At 37.6% G+C, this 21,948-nt stretch overlaps 1 long non-coding RNA gene across 1 annotated transcript in view; it reads left to right on the top strand.

Moving 5' to 3' along the window:
* LOC126948020 (uncharacterized) overlaps positions 1–10,788 on the top strand; it is a 96,558-nt gene extending 85,770 nt beyond the window's left edge. The window contains exon 5 of the long non-coding RNA XR_007723314.1: positions 10,611–10,788. This is a non-coding gene — a long non-coding RNA (uncharacterized LOC126948020). The remainder of the gene's footprint in view (positions 1–10,610) is intronic.
* The last annotated feature ends 11,160 nt before the right edge of the window (positions 10,789–21,948 follow it).

Below are 21,948 nucleotides of genomic sequence, written 5' to 3'. Positions count from 1 at the left end.
CACATACCGAATATATAAGGAAGTCAAACAACTCAATAGCAATAATAATAATCATCATCATCTGACTAAAAAATGAACAAAAGACCTGAATAGATGTTTCTCAAAAGAAGACATACAAATGGCTAACAGATATATGAAAAAATGCTCAGCACCTCTAATCATAGGGGAAACGTAAATCAAAACCACGATGATATATCAATCACCTTACCCCAGTTAAAATGGCTGTTATTTAAAAAAACGAGAATCTAGAGAAAGGGGAACTTTTATACATTGTTGGTGGGAATGTACATTAGTACAGCCATTATGGAAAACAGCATGGAGGTTCTACAAAAAATTAACAATAGAGCTAATACATGATCCAGCAGTCCTATTACTTGTTGCACATCCAAAGCAAATGAAGTCACTATGCTGAAGAGATATCCACACCCTAATGGTTATTGCAGCATTATTCACAATAGCCAAGATATGAAATCAGCCTAAACACACATGTACAGATGAATGGATAAAGAAAATGTGATGTGTATACATACACAATGGAATGCTACTCAGCCACAAAACAGAATGAAATCCTGTCACTTACAGCAACCTGCAGGATATTACATTAAGTGAAATAAGCCAGGTACAGAAAGACAAACACCACATTATCTCACTCATACATGGAATTTTTAAAAGTTGATCTCATAGAATTAGAGAGCAGAGTATTTATTACCAAAGGCTGGGGAAGGCAAGTAGGAGGAGGGGACTGAGAGAGATTGGTCAATGGGTTCCAAGTTATAGTTAGATTGGAGGAATAAGTTCTGGTGTTCTTGCTGTCACCACAAAGGAAAGATAAATGTTAAAAGTGAGAATATGCTAATTATCCTGATTTGATCATTAAACAATATATAAATGTACTGAAACCTCACACTATACTCCATTAATATCCACATTATATGTCAACTATAAATACAAAATTAACAATAATTATTTGAAGGTTCCACTAATGTTTAAATCAATCTGGAGAGAATGTTAAACATTTCTATTCTCAGTCTTTTAGAGACAAATCCAAATTACAAAACATTGATTTGTTCAAGAAAAAGCAGCAAATCTGCAGCCAAATCATAACAAGAGAAGACCTTGATGGTTCATAGTTTAGCACTTAAGTATTCAGGTTGAATAAAAGTGCATAACTTCCAGTTCCATACATCAATAAGGAATGTAAACAATGGATAATCATATCGTCTTTATTGATTCTTACAATTGAGGTTATCACTTGCATTATTCCTGAAAACTTTCAAAGAAGTAAAAATTACTACTTAAATTGTACCTACTTCTTTGCTATTACTCTTCAGTTATAACTACCATTAATAGGTCAACTATTACTCTTCGGAATACTTTTTGTACTTAGTAACATAAAGCATCTACTGTAACAATGAAACACCGTGTCCACTTTCTTTAAAAAATGTCAATTTCCATCTTTTAGGAAATAGAGATATTCATCTTGGTACATAGTTGGTTGACTTTCTTCTTATGTCTTTTTATCTTACCTTCTCTTTTGAATATTTGGATGAATAATTTTAATTTTTTCTACTGTTCAAAAGCAACCTAAACACAACACATGTCAGCATTTTAATGAGCTTTGCTTTAATGACTAATTCAATGTGAAACTAGTAAAAAATTAATTGGGTTGTGAGAATAGAAATCAATTATTCAGATGCCTGAGTTAGGAGCACAATAATAGTCATGTACAGCAAAATCTTGCTTCACCAAACTTATCTAATGGGAACTTTCAACTTCAATTTCTCTTTCTTTTTTTTTTTTTTTTTTTTTTTTTTTGGAGAATCGGAAGGATGTAGATGGCAAGAGGGCTTAGTATCAAGTGAGACAGATTAAACAGTATCAACATTTATCTTTTGTCCTGAGAAATTCTAAACTTTCCTTAATTAGTGGCTTTTTAAAAAATCCTTTGTTTTAAGTGGACCATGAGCAAACTCATCTGTGCCGTATTCTTAAATAGACACTCCTCACTTACCTGTTACAAATCTCATAGGAGAAAAACACATTCTTTACTTTTCTCCTCCAAATAGGGAGCTGTAACTCATTGCAAGGCTTAGCATAGGCACCTAACAGTTATCTGCAAATCAGTGAAGCAGAAAGCTATTATACCTGACAGCTAAAAAAAGTGAGAACACAATTTAGCTTCTTTGTAAAATTATCAAAACTTTTTATAGTCATGGAACCAACCTAAATGCCCATCAATGAAGGAGTGGATAACGAAACTGTGGTGTTTTATGTATATGTATATATATCTGAAGGAATACTACTCAGCCATAAAAAGGAATGAATGAATGGCATTCACAGAGCCCTGGATGAGATTGGAGACTATTATTCTAAGTGAAGTGACTCAGGAATGGGAAACCAAACATCACATGTTCTCACCCATAAGTGGGAGCTAAGCTATGAGGATGCAGAGACATAAGAATGACATAGTGGACTTTGGGGACACGGGAGGAAAAAAGGGTGGGAAGGGGTGAGGAATAAGACTACAAATAGGGGGCAGTGTATACTGCTCAGGTGATTAAGTGTACCCAAATCTCACAAATCACCACTAAAGAACTTACTCATGTAACCAAATACCACTTGTTCCCCAATAACCTATGGAGATGAAAACAATGGCAGAAAAACCTTCTTGTAGTCAATAACAGATTTTTGTAGTATTCCTCAATCAGGTTACTGAATTATAATTCAACTATTTCTTTAAGGAATTTGGAAAGTTTTCAATTCACACACACATACATACATAAATACAAACGCAGGCACAAATGCGTATGAATATGTACATATTTACACACACTATGGAACAACTACAAGTCAATTCAGGTTAAAATACCAGAAACCAAGCAGAAAAGGGGCATAGATTAGATGTCAAAAACCTGGGGTGGTGGTGGAGGTAATACAACGCTGGTACTGATGATGATGGCAGCTGTTATGTATTGATTGCTTACTATGGCTAGTCACAATGCTAGACGCTTGCTGAGTGATTCACTACATTTGAACATGATATTCATTTAGCGCTAAGATTCTCGTATCCAAGTCAAAAGGAGGAAGTGTAACAGTGAAAACTGAATATAGTTTAGGAATTTAACAGAATTGGCATTCGTGGTAGGGAAAAATCTGCTTCAAATGAACATTTCCTCATGCAAATATTATTTTACACATAGATAAGTGACAGTTGTGATATCATTTGTCAGAAAATATAAAGAGGGATATCTGTCTCTATATGTATTTAGAAAAGAAACATAAAATTAGACAAGTAATTTAAAAACTTTTTAATAGCTTTATTGAAATATAATTCAGTCTATAAAATTGTATTTCCAGTGTACACCTCAATGGTTTGTAGGACATATACAATCGTCATAACAATCAATTTTAGAAGATTTTCACCACCATAAAATGAAATCTCTTACTCTTTGGCAATCACTCCACAATTCCCCCATCTCTTCCACTGCCCCGACCCAAAGCAACCATTAACATACTTCGATCTCTCTAGATTTCTCCATTCTGGACTTATAAATAAATGGAGTCATATAATTAGTGGTCTTTTGTAACGTTTTCCTCTAGTTAGCATAATGTTTTTGAGGTTAATCCACATTATAGCATGTACCAGTACTTCATATCCTGTTAAATAATTTTCCTTGTATGGATACCACTTTTGTTGATCCATTTGTAGACTGATGAGCATTTGGGTTGTTTCCGTCTTTTGGCTGTTATGAAAGATGCTACTATTAACATCTCTGTACAAGCTTTTGTGTGGACATACATTTTCATCCCTCTTGGATGCATACCTAGAAGTGCAATTGCTATGTTACATAGTAACTCAAGGTTTAATCATTTGAGGAACTACCAGATTCTTCTCCACAGTGGCTGTACCATTTTACATTCTCACTATGACTATATGAAAGTTCTGAGTTTTCCACATCCTCACCAACATTTCTTGTTAGTTTTTATTCTCATCATCCTAGTGGATGCTGATGACTAATGTCAAGTGTCTTTTCATATGCTTATTCGCCATTTGTATATCTTTTTTGGAGAAATGCGTATCCAAATCATTTGCCCATTTTAAAATTTGGTTGTCTTTTTATTATAAGAGTTTTTTAGTAGGAGTTCTTTATATATCCTGGATAGAAGTCCCTTATCAGATATGTGAGTTGCAAGTATTTCATCCTATTCTATGGGTTGTCTTTATCAGAATGAGAAAGTTTCTTTCTATTCCTAGTTTTCTGAGGGTTTCTTCTTATTAAAAGGTGTTGGATTTTGTCAAATGCTTTTTCTGTGCCTATTGAAATGACCATGTGAGTTTTTTTGTTCTATTGATATGAATTATTACATTAATTAATTTTTAGTTGTTGAACCAATTTCAAATTCCTGGAATAAATCCCACTTAGTCATAGAGTATAATTTTTTTAATATGTTGCTGGATTTGGTATGCTAGTATGCCATTGAAGATTTTTGCATCCACATTCATAAGAGATGTTGTTGTGTAGTTTTACTTTTCTTGTAATGCCCTTCTCTGGTTTGGGTATCAGAGTAATAGTGGCCACATAAAATGATTTGGAAAATGTTCCTTCTCATCCTATTTTTTGGAAGAATTTATGAAAAATTGGTATTAATTCCTTTGTGAATGTTTGGTAGAATTCAGTAGTGAAGCCATTTGGGCCTGGGCTTTTTTCATGGATAGTTTTAAAATTCTAGATCCAATCTCTTATTATGAGTCTATTATGAATAACTACTTCATATTGAGTCAGTTTTAGTAATTTGTGTTTTTATAGGACTTGGCCCATTTCATTTAAGTTGTCTAATTTGTTGGCGTACAATTGTTCATAGTATTTATTTATAATCCGTCTTATTTTTATAGGTCAGTGGTAATGTCCTCTCTTTCATTTCTGATTCTAGTAATTTGAGTCTTTTTCTTATTTTTTAGTCTAGTAAAAGTTTGTCAATTTTGTGGATCTTTTCTAAGAACCAGCTTTTGGGTTCACTGATTTTATCTATTTTTTTTCTATTCTATATAATTAGTTTCTACTCTAATTCTTATTATTTTCTTCATTCTGCTTGTTTTAGGTTTAGTCTGTTCATACTTTTTCAGTGTCTTAAGGTGCAAAATTAGGCTATTGATTTATTTCTTTTTTTCTTAATATAGGTTTTTACTGTAATAAATTTCTTTCTAAGCATTGCTTTAGCTGCATCCTATAAGCTTTCTTATGCTATGTGTTCATTTTCATACATCTCAAAGTATCTTCTATTTCTCTTTTAATTTCTTCTTTGTTTTATTGATTATTTAGGAGTGTGTTGTTCAATTTCCACATATTTGTGAGTTTACCCAAATTTTCCATTATTGACATATAATTGCATTTTATTGTTGTAAAAGAACATGCTTTGCATTATTTACATTCTTTCAAATTTACTGAAACTTTTTCTCATGGTTTTACTGTGATTGATCTTAGAGAATGTTTCATGTGCACTTGAGAAAAATGCATATTGTGTTGTTTTGTAAAATATTCTGTAGCTGTCTTCTAGGTATAGTTAGTTACAGTTTTTTTCTATTTCCTTGTTAACCTTATGTCTAGTTTCACCCACTATTGAAAGTGGGTTGTTAATGTCTCCAACTCTTGTTAAACTTTCTCCTTTTCCCTTCATTTCTGTCAGTTTTTCTCATGTATTTTTGTGATCTGTTATTAGGTGCATAATATTTATAATTGTTATATTTTCCTCATTAATTGATCCTTTTATCATTATCAAATGTCCCTCTTTATTTTAGTAATTTTTGTATTCTAAAATGTATTTGGTCTGACATTAATATAGCCACTCAAGCTTTTTTGAGATTGCTGTTTGCATAATATATCTTTTCCCTTTCTTTTACTTTTAATCTTTTTGTGTCTTTGAATCCAAAGTGCGTCTTATGTAGATGACATGTAGTCATCTACTAGATATGACTAGTGTGCCTTATGTAGATGACATATAGTACATGACATATAGTAGACTATCATCTATTATATGTCGTCTACATAAGACATGCTCATCTACTATACGTGATCTACATAAGACAGGCTTTAGAGTATGCTTTTTGTCTAGTCCGAAAATAACTACCTTTTGATTGGGTTATTTATCCATTCACATTTTATTTTTTCTATATTTAGATATGTCTGCCATTTTACTTTTTGTTTTCCATGTCTTTTGTCTTTTTTGTTACTCTATTCTTCCCTTACTGCTTTCTTTTGCACTGAGTAAATGTTTTCTAATGTAGCATTTTAATTCCATTATTTTTTCCATCATATATTTTGAGGTTGTTTTTTTTTTAAATGGTTGCTCTAAAGTTTCCTACACGAATTTTAACTTATTGGAATCAGCTTTGGATTTATACTAGCTTAATTTTAGTAATGTAAAGAAACGTTACTTCTGTTAGCTCTCTATTCCCTTCTCCTCCTTGTTTGTGGTATTGTCATACATATCTATTAATGTTAAAAACCTGACAATATATTATTATAATTTTAATTTACTGTCTATCTTTATTTCCTTAGGGAATATGGTTTTGCTCCCATTCATCTTCTTTGTTCTCTTATTGGCAAATACATTACATGCATTACATTTCTATATGATTGTTATAGTCTCCAAAATACATTAGATACATGTTATTAGTATTATTTATTTTTTATTTGTTGAGAAGGAGTCTTGCTCTGTCTCCCAGGCTGGAGTGCAGTGACAAAATCTTGGCTCATTGCAACCTCTGCCTCCCAGATCCAAGCGATTCTCCTGTCTCAGCCTCCTGAGCACCTGGGACTACGGGCGTGCACCACCACACCTGCTTAATTTTTTCTCTTTTTAGTGGAGTCAGGGTTTTACCATATTGGCCAGGATGGTCTTGAACTCCTGACCTCAGGTGATCTGCCTACCTCGGCCTCCCAAAGTGCTAGGATTACAGGTGTGAGCCACCACACCCAGCTGATATATATATTATTTTATACAATTGCTTTTTAAATCTATTAGCAGAAAAAAGAGGAAACACATGCATTTATAGTTTCTTTTATAATTTCTTAATTTCCTTTACCAGTACTTTGTTCTGCCAGATAAAATCTACTGTTGAGCCCATCTAGTTATTTTTATTGCAATTATGAACTTTTCAACCTCAGAATTTTCATTTGGTTATTTCTAGTAACTGGTATGTCTTTAGTGGTATTCTCTACTTGATATATTGTCATCATGCTTTCCTTTACTTCTTTAATTATGCTTCCCTTTAGTTCAGTGAATATATTTGTGATAACTGCCTTAAAATCATTTTCTGTTAGTCTGACATTGAAACCGACTTTGCAAAAATCATAACTGAGAAAATTATGACAGTGAACAATATCAGATCTAGCTGACCTCATCTTGCTTCTAACCTCTAAACTGTCCTTGTCCATTCCTGGGCATAGGCCAAACTAGCTTTGGAAAGGAATTTAGTATATAGTTTATATAACGGCCCTTCCCAAAAGGCTAAACTGTTCTTGCAAAACAAATGAAAGGCCACCAGCCACCAAGTCAAGATGAGAGGAGCTGGAATTCTAAATATCACCAGCCATAATTCCAGAGGTCATAAGATTTGCAGCCTCCCCAGTTTCTCTTCGAGGTAACACTTGTGAACCTAAGATCGGCCTTTGGAGATGTCTTTTCAGGTTTTTGCATTTCTAACAACCAGATAGCCCCACCTGGACCTGCCAGCCAGTTCTGTGGCCCCCACCCAGGAATTAACTCAGTAGAAGAGAACGGCTTCGACTCCCTATGATTTCATCCCCGAGCCCAGCAGTCAGCACTCCTGATTCACCGGCCCCCTACCCACCGTATTATCCTTAAAAACTCTGATCTCTGAGTTTTCGGGGAGACTGATTTGAGTAATAATAAAACTCTTTCTCTACTGCAATTCCCTGTCTTGATAAATCAGCTCTGTCTAGGCAGAGGGCAAGGTGAACCCCTTGGGCAGTTACAACATCTGGTCACTCTGAAAGGCAGTTTCTCTTGCCTTCTTTTATTTAGGTGTATCATAGTTTTCTGTTTCTTTTCATGCCTTGTAATTTTTTGTTAGAAACTAAACACTTTAGATGGTAGCAATTCGGGGTACTGCCAGGACTCTGGGGCTTCTAATTATTCTTTATTTGTTTATCTGTTGAGTGACTCCCTAGGTTTAGTTAAATCTAGCCTGTCAGCTCCATAGCGTTCAGCCTCTGGTATTTGTGCTCAGGGAGATGGAACTTGGTCTATGTTCACTATGTTCTACTCTTTTCCTGACCATATCCAGCTGTTAATCTCTACTGACCTTCTAGCTGTTACTTGCCCATTGAGAGTTCTATTGTTTTCAAGAATGCTCTGAGGATAAATTCTTCCTCAAACCAGTCTGATCAACTTTCAGTTCCCTGACAGAACAGTTTCCGAGGTAAAAGTCTGGTATTTGTCCTAACTCTAGAAGTGTTTCTCCCAGCTGTCCTATTCCCTGGCTCTCTCCTGCACAGTAGCTGGCTTACAGTCTAGGCTGTATCTTCACTAGACCCACGGATCTCCTCCCAACTTTCTAGTACTCCAACCTCTACTATCCGCAGAGTGGCCCTAAACTTCTCCACGTATCATTGCACCTAAAGTCAGCTTTAGGGAAGAGATTAGGCGTGATCTGTTACATGGCTGGCTTCTTCTCCAGGCAAAACCTCTGAGCCGGGGCTCTGGAAGTGGAGGTGGGGACAATGGCAAGCTCTTTTCCCAGTGACACGCCACTCTAGAAGCTGAGAGCTAAGGGGAAGGGGAAGAGATTCAATAGTCTGGGGTCCTCTAGGTTTGTCACTTTTAGTGTGAAACTAGCACCTCACTAGCAGAGGGCTTTTAGGGGGCTGCAGTATTTTAAGCATATCACACTCAAGGTGGAGTCTCAGATCCATGAGTGGAAATTGGGTGGAGAAGTGGAGCCTCCACGCGATCACACCAACTTGGGATTTAAGCTCAGCAATGAGCAGCTGAAGGCAGAATGATAAATTCCTGCGTCTCCCTGGAAGAAGCTCTCTAGCTGGGAGCAAAAGGGAGAGGGGCTCTGTGTTCTTGGTTGCAGAAATCTGCACCTGGCTTAGCTTGGAGGGAAAAGGAAAAAAGCAATCTTTGTTCAGCTACCACAGACTCTCATCTTTCTTACCATATGTTCATAGATGTTTCATCATTTGCTATTTACCCTTATGACCGTTTCCAGAGAGGCTTCAAAAGTTTGTTTTGTCTTTTAAAAAATAATTTTTGCAAGTTTTTTTGGAAAACAGGTCCCTGGAGCTTCTCATACTACTGTGCCAGAAATCAGTCTCCTCAAAGCACTTGTGAATGGATATATTTCACAGTGTTCCGAAACAAAAGTTAGAGATACCTCAGAAATGTACTTGAGTTTTATAATTTCATAAGTTACCCTAGACCCAGGCAAATTCCAGTTTGACTATTGGCCAGCAGTAATTGATTTACGTAACTAGGCTCAACGTGGGCAATTTGCATAATTTACAACAATAGAATAGAAAATACTTGTTATCTAAGGAAGGACAAACCTACTGAGACAGCCAAGTAAAAAGGGGTGGCTGGAGAATCTCTGACCGGCGGGCGCACTGGGAAGACGACTGGCGCCTCCAGAAGTTTGTGCTGTTTGCGGGGGCGAGGAGCCCGCCTCTTCTGTTCCTATGTGACAACCTGGGGTTCAATCTGTGGGGCGAGACACTTGCTAGCAGGACTCTATCTCACTTTGCTGAGGGTTCCTGCTTTCCTTTTTTTTTTCACCCAATATACGCTGTCCTACTCACCCTACAATGTGTCCACATGCCTACATTATCCAGGTTGTGTGACAAGAACCTGGATCTTTCCTACAACACTACCCTGTGAGTAAAGAACATGAAAAGGGCTGTCTTTCTTTCTCTTTGTAGGATTCAAATCCAATTAGTTCTTGACTAGTTATTTTAACTTGGGCTAGAAAAAGAAAGAAACCTCCAGATTTTATTTTAATCAATAAATTCAGCCTTTTTTCCGGACTAAAATTTTTCTTCTCAGTTGTATTGAAAAGTAAGCAAAGTGAACAGGATTAAGTTTGCAACTTCCCTGTAGTTGAAATGCTAATCCTCAGTGAAATGTCTATGAAACAGAAGCCAAACCAGGTAATCTTCATATCAATTAGGATTAGTTGTAGTTGCATGTAAGAGGAAAACCAAAATAGCATTTACTTAAACTCTCAGATTTATTCTTCTAGTATAAAAGAAGGTAAAGTGGGTAGCAGTGCTGACATGAATACTCCAAAAAAGTAATTAGGAACTCAGGCTTTTTCTGTCTCTCTGCATAAGGTCACTTCATGGTCCAATACAACTACCAGAGCTCTGCCTTCGTGTTTGTGTGTCACACAACAGAAATGAAGAAGCAGGAGGAAAGAGGATGTTCCTCTCAGCTGCGTCAACTCCCTTTTCTGTAAATACTGATACAGACAGGACAGGGACATACTGGGTAGAAGAGGGCAGTTCCCCGGCAAAGGCCCCACCCTCAAGCCTAGATACCCGGAGCCCTAAATAAGAACAGGTATTTCTGTTTTCATGCCCGAACAGTTGCCTTTTGGCCTGCCACACCCGCTATCCTGCCCCTATATAAACTCCAAACCTCAAGCTTCAGAGTAGACCAGCAGATCAGCAGACCAGTGATGGCAGAACAACGTGGCAGAGAAAGAGAGAAGAGGAGGAACGTCTCGAGGCCGAGGGGAGTTCAGCTGGGGGCAGTTGGAGAAGAGTCCAGCTGCTGGGTGTCCTGACTCCAGGGGAAGATCACCGTCCCACTCCATCCCGGCTGCCGGCTCCCAATCCATCTCACTGAGAGCCACCTCCACCACTCAATAAAACCTTGCAGTCATCCTTTGAGCCTGTGTGTGATCCGATTCTTCTGGGACACTGGGCAAGAGCTCAGGACACAGAAGGCTGTCACACTGGCCATTTGCCCTTATGATAAGGCAGAGGGTCCATTGAGCTGATTAACACTCAAGCCGTCTGCAGATGGCAAAGCTGAAAGAGCTTTGTAACACTGGGGTTGCAGCACCCAGTCCTAGACATTACAGCAGGGCCGAGAGCCCAAAGCACTTATCCTGGCCTCTGCACCTGCCCATCTGCAAGCTCCCCCTAGGTGTTTGAGCTGTGGGATGACACAAACAGGTGAGTCGCACCCCTGGTGCACGTCTTGTGAGAGGAAATCAGGGAACTCTCCTATGTCAATACCACAAAATTATTCTACGGACAAAATGCTTCCATTTTCATCTTATTGCTTAAAACACAGTCTCACAATCACACATAGCGTTAGGCATCCAGGTTGTGGAGTCAGTCTCTGCACGCTCAAGCATTGTGACTTCATTTTTCTTAACTGTAAAATACAGCTGTCAAGAGAACCTTCCTCAAAGGATTGGTGCAGGTTAAGAGAATGCAGGACAATTGTTAAGGATTGTCCCTAGTATATAGTGACCATTCTGTAGGAGTTAGCTGTTATTACTCTCTACAACAGCTTTCCTTATTATTTATAAAAAAGACTTCAACCAAAATAGATTTATTTTAAAGACTTCAACCAAAATAGATTTATCATTTCTATTCTAAGCAGAATAAGATTATATGTCCTTCTGTATGTCTAATAACATAGAGCCACACCATTGCTCTAAGGATATAACCAGGATTGTCCATGAAGGTTAGTGAGTCACCTCTCTAATAGGTGCACAGATATTTGTAGACATGGCTTTTATTTGCCTTGTAGTCAATGCCCAGGTCCCATGTAGCTAAACTGAGTCTGGACATGTGGCCTCACAAATAAATGCTACCAATGGTGACAACTGGTCAACATGCTTTGAACAGGGACAGTGTAGGAAAGCTTCCAGGTTACTGGTGGTAGAGGCTGGTTTTTCACTTGCTTTATAAAACAGGTCTCAGGCATTGGAGTCAACTTGATAACTGCTGAATAAATAGAGGCCTGTATTTCAGGCACTTTATTTAATTTGACCTTCCTGAGGAAAACAGACCGGCAGGGTTAAGATATAAACAATATTATATTATAACTCTCTGTCCCTCTGGTGAATTTTCTATTTCATAAAGTGATTTCAAGTTCTTCACATCCTCTGAAGAATCCAGTAAGGTCAGCAGAACGGGAGAAAGGATTGTTTTCCGTATTTTGCACACAAGGAAACAGACTCAGTTCCTATAGGAAGTCATATGAATTTCAACCACAGAGCCAAGACTAGAATTCAGGTCTTCTGACTACAAGCTGGTTTCTATTCAGCTCCACTAGAAAGCAAATCAGCAGGGAGGCTGCTGAATAGCTTCTGAGTTATCAGAAAGCTGAATTTGCTAGCAGCTTCTGGAACAGCAGTGATGACAGCAGGTGAGGCAGGGCAGCTGTTTTTATAAGGTTATAATTTTGTGTTAGGAGCTTCCATAGATCATCCTTCATTTACTCTTGAGGAGTCACTGAGATGTACCTTACTTTCATTTATATCTGAGTTCTTGCAGGGATGCAGTATCAGAGTAGTGAGAACTGCCACCTGTGATTAGCAAAATGACTCCCTGGTGAGAACAATAATAAAGGGGGATAGAAAATGAAAGAGAGGCAAGCTTGTTCATTTTTTCATTCCTCTCTGACTGCATACACCTGCAGTTCTGAGTTAGGTATTATGAACAGAAATGTGAATAATATTCAGGCTTGATACTGAGGAGTTTACAGTCTACTGGAGGAAAGAGAAAAGCATCAATAGTAAACATTATCTTAGAAAGTTCTGAAAGAAACACAATGAGAAAAAAGAAGGGGGAAATGCTGCTTCATTTTTGGAGTGGTTTGAACTAGGCCTTGAAATCTAGGAGCATTTACCACTGAAACAGGAGGCGTAAGGGCATAACGGACATGGAGACAAGATGCCATCTGTCATGCTCAGGGAATTTTAAGTAGTTAAATGTGGCTAGAACATATGGTATAGGGACTGGGGCTGGTTGGGTCAGACAGGGAGGTGGAGACAGGAGATGAAACCTGCAAGGTATAATGGGTACCTGATAATCCACGTCAAAATGAAGGTCTGACAAATTTACACTTCGATTTACAGGTGCTAGAGAAGGGTTTAATCAGAGGGGTGACACCATCAGATCAGTGTTAGAAACTTCTGGTGGTCAGGTGGAGGTTGAAATGGGAAGCATGGTGTGGGGTGGGCAGAAAAGGTAACTCAGCAAGAAAATGAACACTTTGCTCGTAGTGGGACTTTTTTCTTTTTCTTTTTTTATATTTCCTTTCCCTTAAACTTGCTTCTATTCTTTCATGTATTTTTCCAGTAGTTTTCAGGCACTCCGGAGATATTAGTACTATTTCCAACCAGCCCAGGAGTTACCGCAAATGGCCAACCTGTATATTCATGAGACACCACGTTAGTTCCATGACACAGTCATTAAAAGTGATCCGAGGAGTCCTGGGGCACGCTGCAAAGTCCTTCAGGCACACGTGGGGAGGCTGCCGTGCTGCAGCCATGCCATGGAGCCACAGCATGTTCAGGCATGTCTTTGCCTTCAGGTCCATCACAGGCCAGTTTGCCTCAGATAACCTCACTGTGCTTTATGTACGAAATTCCAGGCTCTGGCTCTAAGCCTCCAAGTGTTAGTTAGCTGGATTAGACAGATACTGAGAATCAGTAGCCCAAGGATTCTTGACATTTCTTATAACAATAAGCCACAGGGAACGGCATCACTATTCAAAGTTTAACATTAAGAAGCTGAGCTTGGGGCAGCCCTAGGAAGAGTAAAGATTAGTTATCTGCTAAAAAAAAATAAAGGACGGAGGCTGTTCTAGCCAGCCTAGAAGGCACTGGTTCCAATGGCTCTATGGTCCTAAAGGAATCAATGTTCAGGCAGAGTAAAAAGGTCACTCGGTTTCTCTCTCTCTCTCTCTTTTTTCAATAGTCCAAGCCAGAGAGAAATGGGCAGTGGTGATCCATTTCATATGAGGCAATGTCTTTTACATCTTTTGAAATAAATATCATGCTACAATTTCTTATTAATAGGTTTGCAATTCTTTTTTACTTATAAATGAAATAGTTGTTCCCCCTATATCCTTAAATCTACTTTGTCAAAAATTTATTTCCACCACATTCTTCCAAGTTTCTACCCAATGATCACATTTCGACTTGGGTAGAAATAATAATAGCTAACACTTACATAGCATTTTCCAGGCATTATTATAAGTATTTATTATTTATTAAGTTGCTTAATCCTCATATTAACCTAAAGAGGTAGGTCTTCATAGGAGGTGATGGGAAAACAGGAGAACAGAGAGGTTAAGTAATCTGCCAACATCACACTTCTACACATGGCAAGGCTGGAATATAAAACCAGGCAGTCAGTCCTGCTTACCTCTTAGGGCACATCCCAGTCAAGAGTTTGTCCATGGCAAGTATAATAATTTGGTTGAAAATAAAAGTATCTCAAGGGCAATGTGTTCGCTTTTCATGGTCAAGCTCTTCTTCTTTTTTTGATAATTTAACAGAAAGAACTGGAAGCCATTTTCTAATGGATTGGAGAACCTGCCAATTCAATACTACGATGCATTATATGTGAACTTGTGGTAACAGGCCTGCGTCCCTATCCTAGATGCTGCGTTTGACAAATGATTTCACAGCCAGTCGTGATTTTAATGAATCCTGTCTCACCTGTTTCTCATTCAAGCTTTTTTGCGAAAGATATCTGAGTGAGTACATATTCAAATGTAATTCATTTTAAAACGGCTGCCTCATATGTCACCATGTCATTACAAAATGTGAAAAGCTCTCTTTTCACTTTAAATAGTTATAGGAGAAAACAGTAGCATTACACAATATCTGTGTGATCACACAATGCAGAGCTTACCTGACAGTCGGGTAGGGCAAGCATCTATGTCTTAAGGTCCAAGCTTTCACACCCTCTAATTCTAGGACTCTGGATTCTGAGTCATTATTTTCTTTTGGGCCAGAAAATTGGAATCATGGGACACAAAATATGTGAAATTACAAGGTGAAGAGGGTCTTTTCACTTCCTCTCTCTCTACCCTGGAGTCCTGTACAGGTTGCTTTCTTGCCTAGTGACCCACATATCAGGCCTGAAATACATGCCTTCACTTGTGATTGATGTATTAGGCTATGGATAGCTGACGGAAGACATGAAGAAGGGAGCCTATTTGGGCACTGAAATCCTAGTTTCTTTTCTAGACTCCCTTAGAACTTGGAGGACACTGTCCTGGGCCACACCATCAACCTGCCAAAAATCAAGCTTTTGTAAATTATTCAAAAGGAAAAATAAATTGCTAGGTAACACTCGGAGTGTCTGATTTACAAATGTTACATAAAAACCAAGTCTTGCCACTTTTGCAAACCATAAATTGGGATATAAAATCAAGTATGACAGTACTCCCTCTGGCCTGCTGTCACTCCCAACCCCACTCCCATCCACACACCTGCACTGGTCTCTCAGCCAACCTTCTCTCAGCTTTTCTCCTTCTGTCCCAATCTGAAGTATGCATGCCTTTGGCCATTTTTCCTCATCTGCCTTCTATCTGATATACCTTTCTATCAACCTTCCCTAATTATAAAATTGTATACATATTTTTTCCACATAATTATTTGAAAATGTTTTCCTTTAACAAAATAGTAATTAAATTGGAATGATAAGTCATACAAATGGCTACATATGCAGGATGTAAAGGGTGGGAAAAAATAGGGTCAATTCACAGTGAAAACACTCAATTGAGTGCTTTTAAATCTCATGGTTTGCCAAATCTCTAATCAGCCATGTGATATGCACAAGGTGTCCTAATCATGGCGTTTTATTGGGATGGTGCTTTTATTAATCATACTATTTTATCTTGTCTGTCTCCTTTGCTAAAGTTTAGAAAAATCAAATACTTTCCCAACCTCTCTTGCAAATAAAGGTAGCCCTTGACCCAGTTCTTTAAAAAATTTTTTTTTTGTTTTTAATTGACACATACTAATTGTACGTATTTATGAGAGAAAGTGCAACGTATCAATATATTTATACATTGTGTAATAATCAAATCAGGGAATTTATCATTTCTTTGTGATGAGAACATTCAAAATCCTCTTTTGTAGCCATTTAAAAATATACACATTTTAAAAAATACTTACAATACACATTTTAAATATAACTACAATATTGTTAACCATAGTTGCCCTACTGTACAATACAACAGAAGAGCTTCTTCCTCCTATTCACCTGTATGACCTAGTTCTAATCAAGAAAATGTAAAGAGAAATCTGATAGAAGATTCTCAGGGAGCTATTTGTCTCCCTGTTAAGAGAAGAGTACTGGAGGAAAAGGCTTTTTGTTCAGTAGGCTCCAGATGTTCCAGTAGGTAACCTCAAGGAGCATGGCACCAGGGAGTGACTGCCCTCAGCATACCTTCTGGCGCCAGGAGCAGAAGTGAGTTTGCCCACATTCTGCATTCATGATAAACAGTTTGCTGTTTGATCATACAGCCTCCAGTGGAATGCTGAGTTGGTCCCGACCCTCAGGCGTTCGGCTCCCAACACCACTGCTTCCTATTTCTGAAGAGGATTGTACGAAGACATGATGGTGGGAGCTGTAGCAGCCACCTGGAAGCAAGGAGAAGAAGGTCAAGGGACCCTGACAGAAGCACTTGATATCCTCCAGGTGCTGAAGTATTCATTCAACAACTAGCTATTGGATGCTTATTACATTCCACGCACTGCACTAGTGCTAGGAATTCACATGTAAAAACAATGCCCCTGTTTTCAGGGAGCTTACATTTTGATAGGGAGCAAGCAATAAATATATAAATATATATCAGGTAGAGTTTAGAGCTATGGTTAAAATAATGAAGCAGGGCAAGACAGCTGAAGAGTGATGGGGTGATATTTTATATAGGTTTATAAAGGAATATCTAACTGATAAAATCACATTTGAGAGACATAAAGAAAATGAGAGAGTAAATCATGCAGATATTGGAGAGGGAGGCAGAGTGCTCCAGGAAGAGGATACGGCATATGCAAAGGCCCTGAAGGAAGGCACGGCTCAGCATATTCAAGAAGTAGCAAGAAGACTAGAGTGGCAAGAACTGAGTGAACAACAGGGAAAATGAAGGGAATGAGATTAGAGAGTTCACCAAGGTTCAGATCTTCCAGAGGCCTGGAAGCTATAGTAATGACTTTAGATTTTATTTTGAAAGACATAAGAAATTACTGGAAGATTTTGAGCAGTGGAGCAACATGCTATACTTCTTTTTTTTTTTTTTTTTTTTTTTTTTTTTGAGACAGGGTTAGGCTCCTGTTGCCCAGGCTGGAGTGGAATGGCACAGTCTCGGCTCACTGCAACCTCTGCCTCCTGGGTTCAAGCGATTGTCCTGCCTCAGCTTCCCAAGTAGCTGGGATTACAGACACATGCCACCACGCCTGGCTAATTTTTTGTATTTAGTAGAGACAGGGTTTCACCATGTTGGTCAGGCTGGTATTGAACTCCTGATCTCAGGTGATCTACCCACTTCGGCCTTCCAAAGTGCTGGGATTACAGGTGTGAGCCACAGTGCCCAGCCCATGCTATAAAATTTTAACAGAACCTTTCTGGCTGCTGGATATAGAAAATGTTAAGTGAGAACAAGGAAGAAAACAGACAAATAGGCTAGAAAAACGTTACGAAAAGAAGAGTTTCTGGACACAAGTGGAAGTGATGGAGGTAGGCAGAAAGGTTGGATTCTAGATATATTTTAAAGGTTAAACCAACAAGTTTTTTGGAGGGATTTGATGCAAGGTATCAAGCCAGCAAGGGCCTATCTTCAGACTTCTTAATATATGAGAAAAATAAACGTCTGCTGTTTAAGCCACTATTAATGTGGTCTTCTCTTACTTGCAGCTGAAAGTATTCCGAATACAACTGGAAGCAAAGTATTATTTCTTTAAAGTGCTCTCTTTTTTTCCCACAGTCTTATGAGTTCAGACTAAATCACCAGAGTCTCGGATCATTACAAACTCTTGCACAAGGGGTTATCTACATAATTTACTTAATTATTAAATTCCATTTAAAATACATTAGAATAAACAAATATTGAGGCCCAGAGAGCTTAAAAAAAAAAAAAAACCCCAAACAGAAAAACAAGGTTGATTTGCTTACTTGGATTTTGCCAGAGAATTGCATGGGAGAAAAGAAGAGAAACCTGGTCCATAAAAAGAAGATAATTTAAAGCACTTCTTTTAGGTGAAAACAATCAGTGTGAACTAATCTCATTGTTTCTGGTGAAAAGTATGGCAAGTCAGTTGCAAGACTGAGAAAGTCTGGCATATACTAAATGATTTGAAAAAAGAGACCCCTTTTGAAAGCTCTGGATAATAGCAGTGCTGTCTAGTAAAAATATAATGCTAGCCACACATATATTTTAAAATATTTTAGTAAGCATATTAAAACAATTTTTTAAACAGGTGAAATTAGCATTTGCTATTTAAACCAATATATTCAAATATTGTTTCACGTGAGCCCCTAGCCACATTTTAACTGTTCAGTAATCACATGTGGCTAATGGCTATCACATTGAACTGTCCATCTTTAGAAGACCAAACACAAAAAAAAACTCAAAGGAAAACTGTGGGGATAAAACATGAAGTACTTTTAAGAACTTAATAATTTTACCTCTGTTTCAACCCAAACACAGACCATTAAAATTTAGAGTAAGACTTGAGACAGAATCCAGGACTTGGCAATGGAAGAGAACATGGGCATAATAATACTCATTGAGATTGATGTAAGGATTAAATGAGATGAGATGTATGTTTTAATAAAAGAATGCTGTATGAATATGCCTTTATGAAATAGCATTACTTCTTTATTAGAGTATCAGTCTGTGGTTAAATAAACACTTCAGATATTTCCAGGCAATTCTTTCCCCCAAATATCATTATGCTCTTTGCTTTCAAAATCATTATACATTAGGAAACACTGATAAGAAACATACTTAAATACCCAGGAATAATCAGTTTGGAAAAAACTGGGGGCATTCTCTCCTAACATTCAAGAAATATCTTTCTTTGCACACACGGAAAATCTACCAGAGAGTTTTTGACTATGGCTACAAATGTGTGGGAAAGGGAAATGCTGATGACTTTTCAAGGCTTTTCTGATTACAAATCTGATTTAAGGACACTGTATTCTGAAAGGTACAAGTACATATAAATAAATAAACATTTTTTTTTCTCAGTAATGTCTGAGATTTCTGAATTTCTCTGTAATTACATTTAGCAGGGGAAAAGCCACCTCATCCACGCCTGTGCAGAGCAGCTCCCAGCAATCTGTCGGCTTTTCACAGCATAGTAACCCACGGATCGCTGTCTTAGCTCTTCAATAAATACTGTAGGCTGTGTGTGTGTGCTTACAGAACTTCACAGGTTTCCATGGATACATGAATTTTAGTGCTAAAGCACATTTACTATCACTTTTCTTGTCACCAAGAATCCTGTAAATACCTGTGCTTTAAGATTTTGTGCAGAAATTTAGCATTTTGTAGAGGACAAGTCAGAATTACCTTTTCCCAAATGCATAGTATGATTTTCCTGTAGGGCAAAATCCCCGAAATCATTGATATTTGTAGCCTGTTTTTGGTCATGCACTTTTATTTATTAGACTAATAAAAGACAATAAAGGTTTAAGTACATTGTCAGTACCACTTTTAAATGACAGAAGTGTATATTATTTAAATGTTACAATTAATAAATAAGATAACTTGCTCTGAATTTAAAATGCAAAGAAAGAAATAAGAAATGCAGAAATAGGAATATGTTTATATTTAGCCACTTCTTCCTAAATATGGTGAAATTTAAAAATAATTTTCAAGTGTATTTTTGTGTTATACCCATAGCTTAAATTTAATCTTTCTTATACATACTAAGCTTTTTGTATATTTAAAAGACCTTTTCACAAATCTATGAATATGGCAGGCTATGTTATTCTTTTTCCTGTCTCGTATATGTATAAGCTGAGGCTCAGAGGTTTAACAAACATGCCTCATGTCATACAGCTAGCAAATGGTAGAACCAGGCTTAGAACCCAAGACTCATGACTGACTGCGTTTCCATTGTCTTTTTTCTGAGAAGAATGCAAGCAACTTCTTATATAGAAGACATAGCCATGTTCTTCCTTCCTTGCCACATGCTGATAGATTTCTGTGTCTCTGGTGTAGCCTCCATTACATTACTCTTTTCTTCATTCATCCCTTGACTGCTCCACAGACTTTGCTGAGCCTAATTTACCAAGCTTAGTCATTTCAAATGAATATAATCATCAGGAAGCAGCAGTTGCAGAGACATTACCTAGCTTGGATGTGCACTATGTGAAAAATCTGTAAGCAAACAGATTTTCAGTTCCAATGATATTGACCAAAAATATACAAAGCAGATTGAATTAGAGGGTTAAGTAATTTGTACAGAAAAAAATCCAGTCTGAGCAGACAGGTGGCCTGGACATTCCAGTCAAGAAAAAAACTTTTACTTTAACAGCAGAGATTTTGGGGGCTCAGGCTGGAACTACTGGAATGATTGTCTCAACTCTTACATACTAGCTCACAAAAAACGTAGCCAACCATCTCTGCATTATCTTGGCAAATATTTCAGTTATTTGTGCAGCTCTTTCATTTTTGTGGTTTTGAAAACCTATTTAAAAAGGCTTTTCTTTTGCTGTCTGATAAAAGAGGGAGTCTGGGTAGAGGAAGAGCTCTTGCCTAAGAGGCCTGACTGCAGTTCTATCCCAGGAGACCTGGAGTACGGCGCTCCACATCTCAGTCCTCACAGCAACTGCCAGGACCTGAGCAGTCACAAGTTTGCCGTGAGGATCAAATGAGACAACAGAATCAAAGTGCTTTGCTAATTGTAAAATATGCACAAAACATACAGGGCTGTTAGAGGCCTCTGTCTAATACCACACAATGCCAACCGGTTCTAGTTTCCATGTGTTAAAAGGCAAATTGTGATTGTTGTCACCTTATAGGGCTTTTTCTGGAATATGAACTTTATTCACTTAACAACAAACAAGACTAAGTCATCTCCACTGTGCTTATTTCAATATGTTTCAACTCTTTAGGCAGCAATAGAGAATGCCATCCACACAGGGCTTCATTTGTAATGGCCAAAATAATAGGAACTGTTTATTCAATTGCAATTTAACATCTGCTCCAATCACAGCCCCTGAGGTCCCAGATGACAACTCTAGATTCAGACAAACTTTGCCTATTACTGCCCAAGGCAAAGTCCTCATTCTTTCTAAATGGAAATTTTAATTCTCTGCTGCTCATCCATAGAGTACCACCGATTGATCAACTCTCTCTCCAATCATAGAGAAATGGAGAACTCAGGACTCTCCTGAACTACAACGCTTTCTACAGTTCTCCTATAAATTCCACTCAGGCATTGAATTGAATTTGTTCTTAACCAAACGCGTATTATCTATACCTGGCAGGAATCTAGAAGTAAAATTACAAGATTTATTTCATTTTAATTCTATTATGAAGCATTTAATCACAAATACCCTGAAAATGAAAAGGTAATTTATCATTTTACCTTGACTGAGCAACTCTCCTCACTTCACATTCATGAATCCATAACGCAGAGAGAGGAGACTGGCTGATTAAGTGTTTGATTAGAGAAAACAGATTAACCCAGCAAACATAATCAATTTAGCTCATAAGCAGGATGGCTTTACAAATGCTCACAATAACTCTCTTGTATAAAATCATGAACCACTTCCTACAGTAATGACTCAATTGAAATAGTTGAGAAACATAAAGCAAATGCATGTTTATGGCTTTCTCTTTGAGACATTAAAAGGGTATTTAAAGGCATATCTGATAGCTTACAACTCTGAATATATATTAAGGAACATGTAAGAAAAATAATGCATA

The sequence above is a fragment of the Macaca thibetana genome, chromosome 2, assembly GCF_024542745.1.
Source record: "Macaca thibetana thibetana isolate TM-01 chromosome 2, ASM2454274v1, whole genome shotgun sequence".
In the NCBI taxonomy this organism is placed as follows: domain Eukaryota; kingdom Metazoa; phylum Chordata; class Mammalia; order Primates; family Cercopithecidae; genus Macaca; species Macaca thibetana.
Note: the sequence above shows the minus strand (reverse complement) of the source record. Positions and strands in the feature narration are given on the sequence as shown.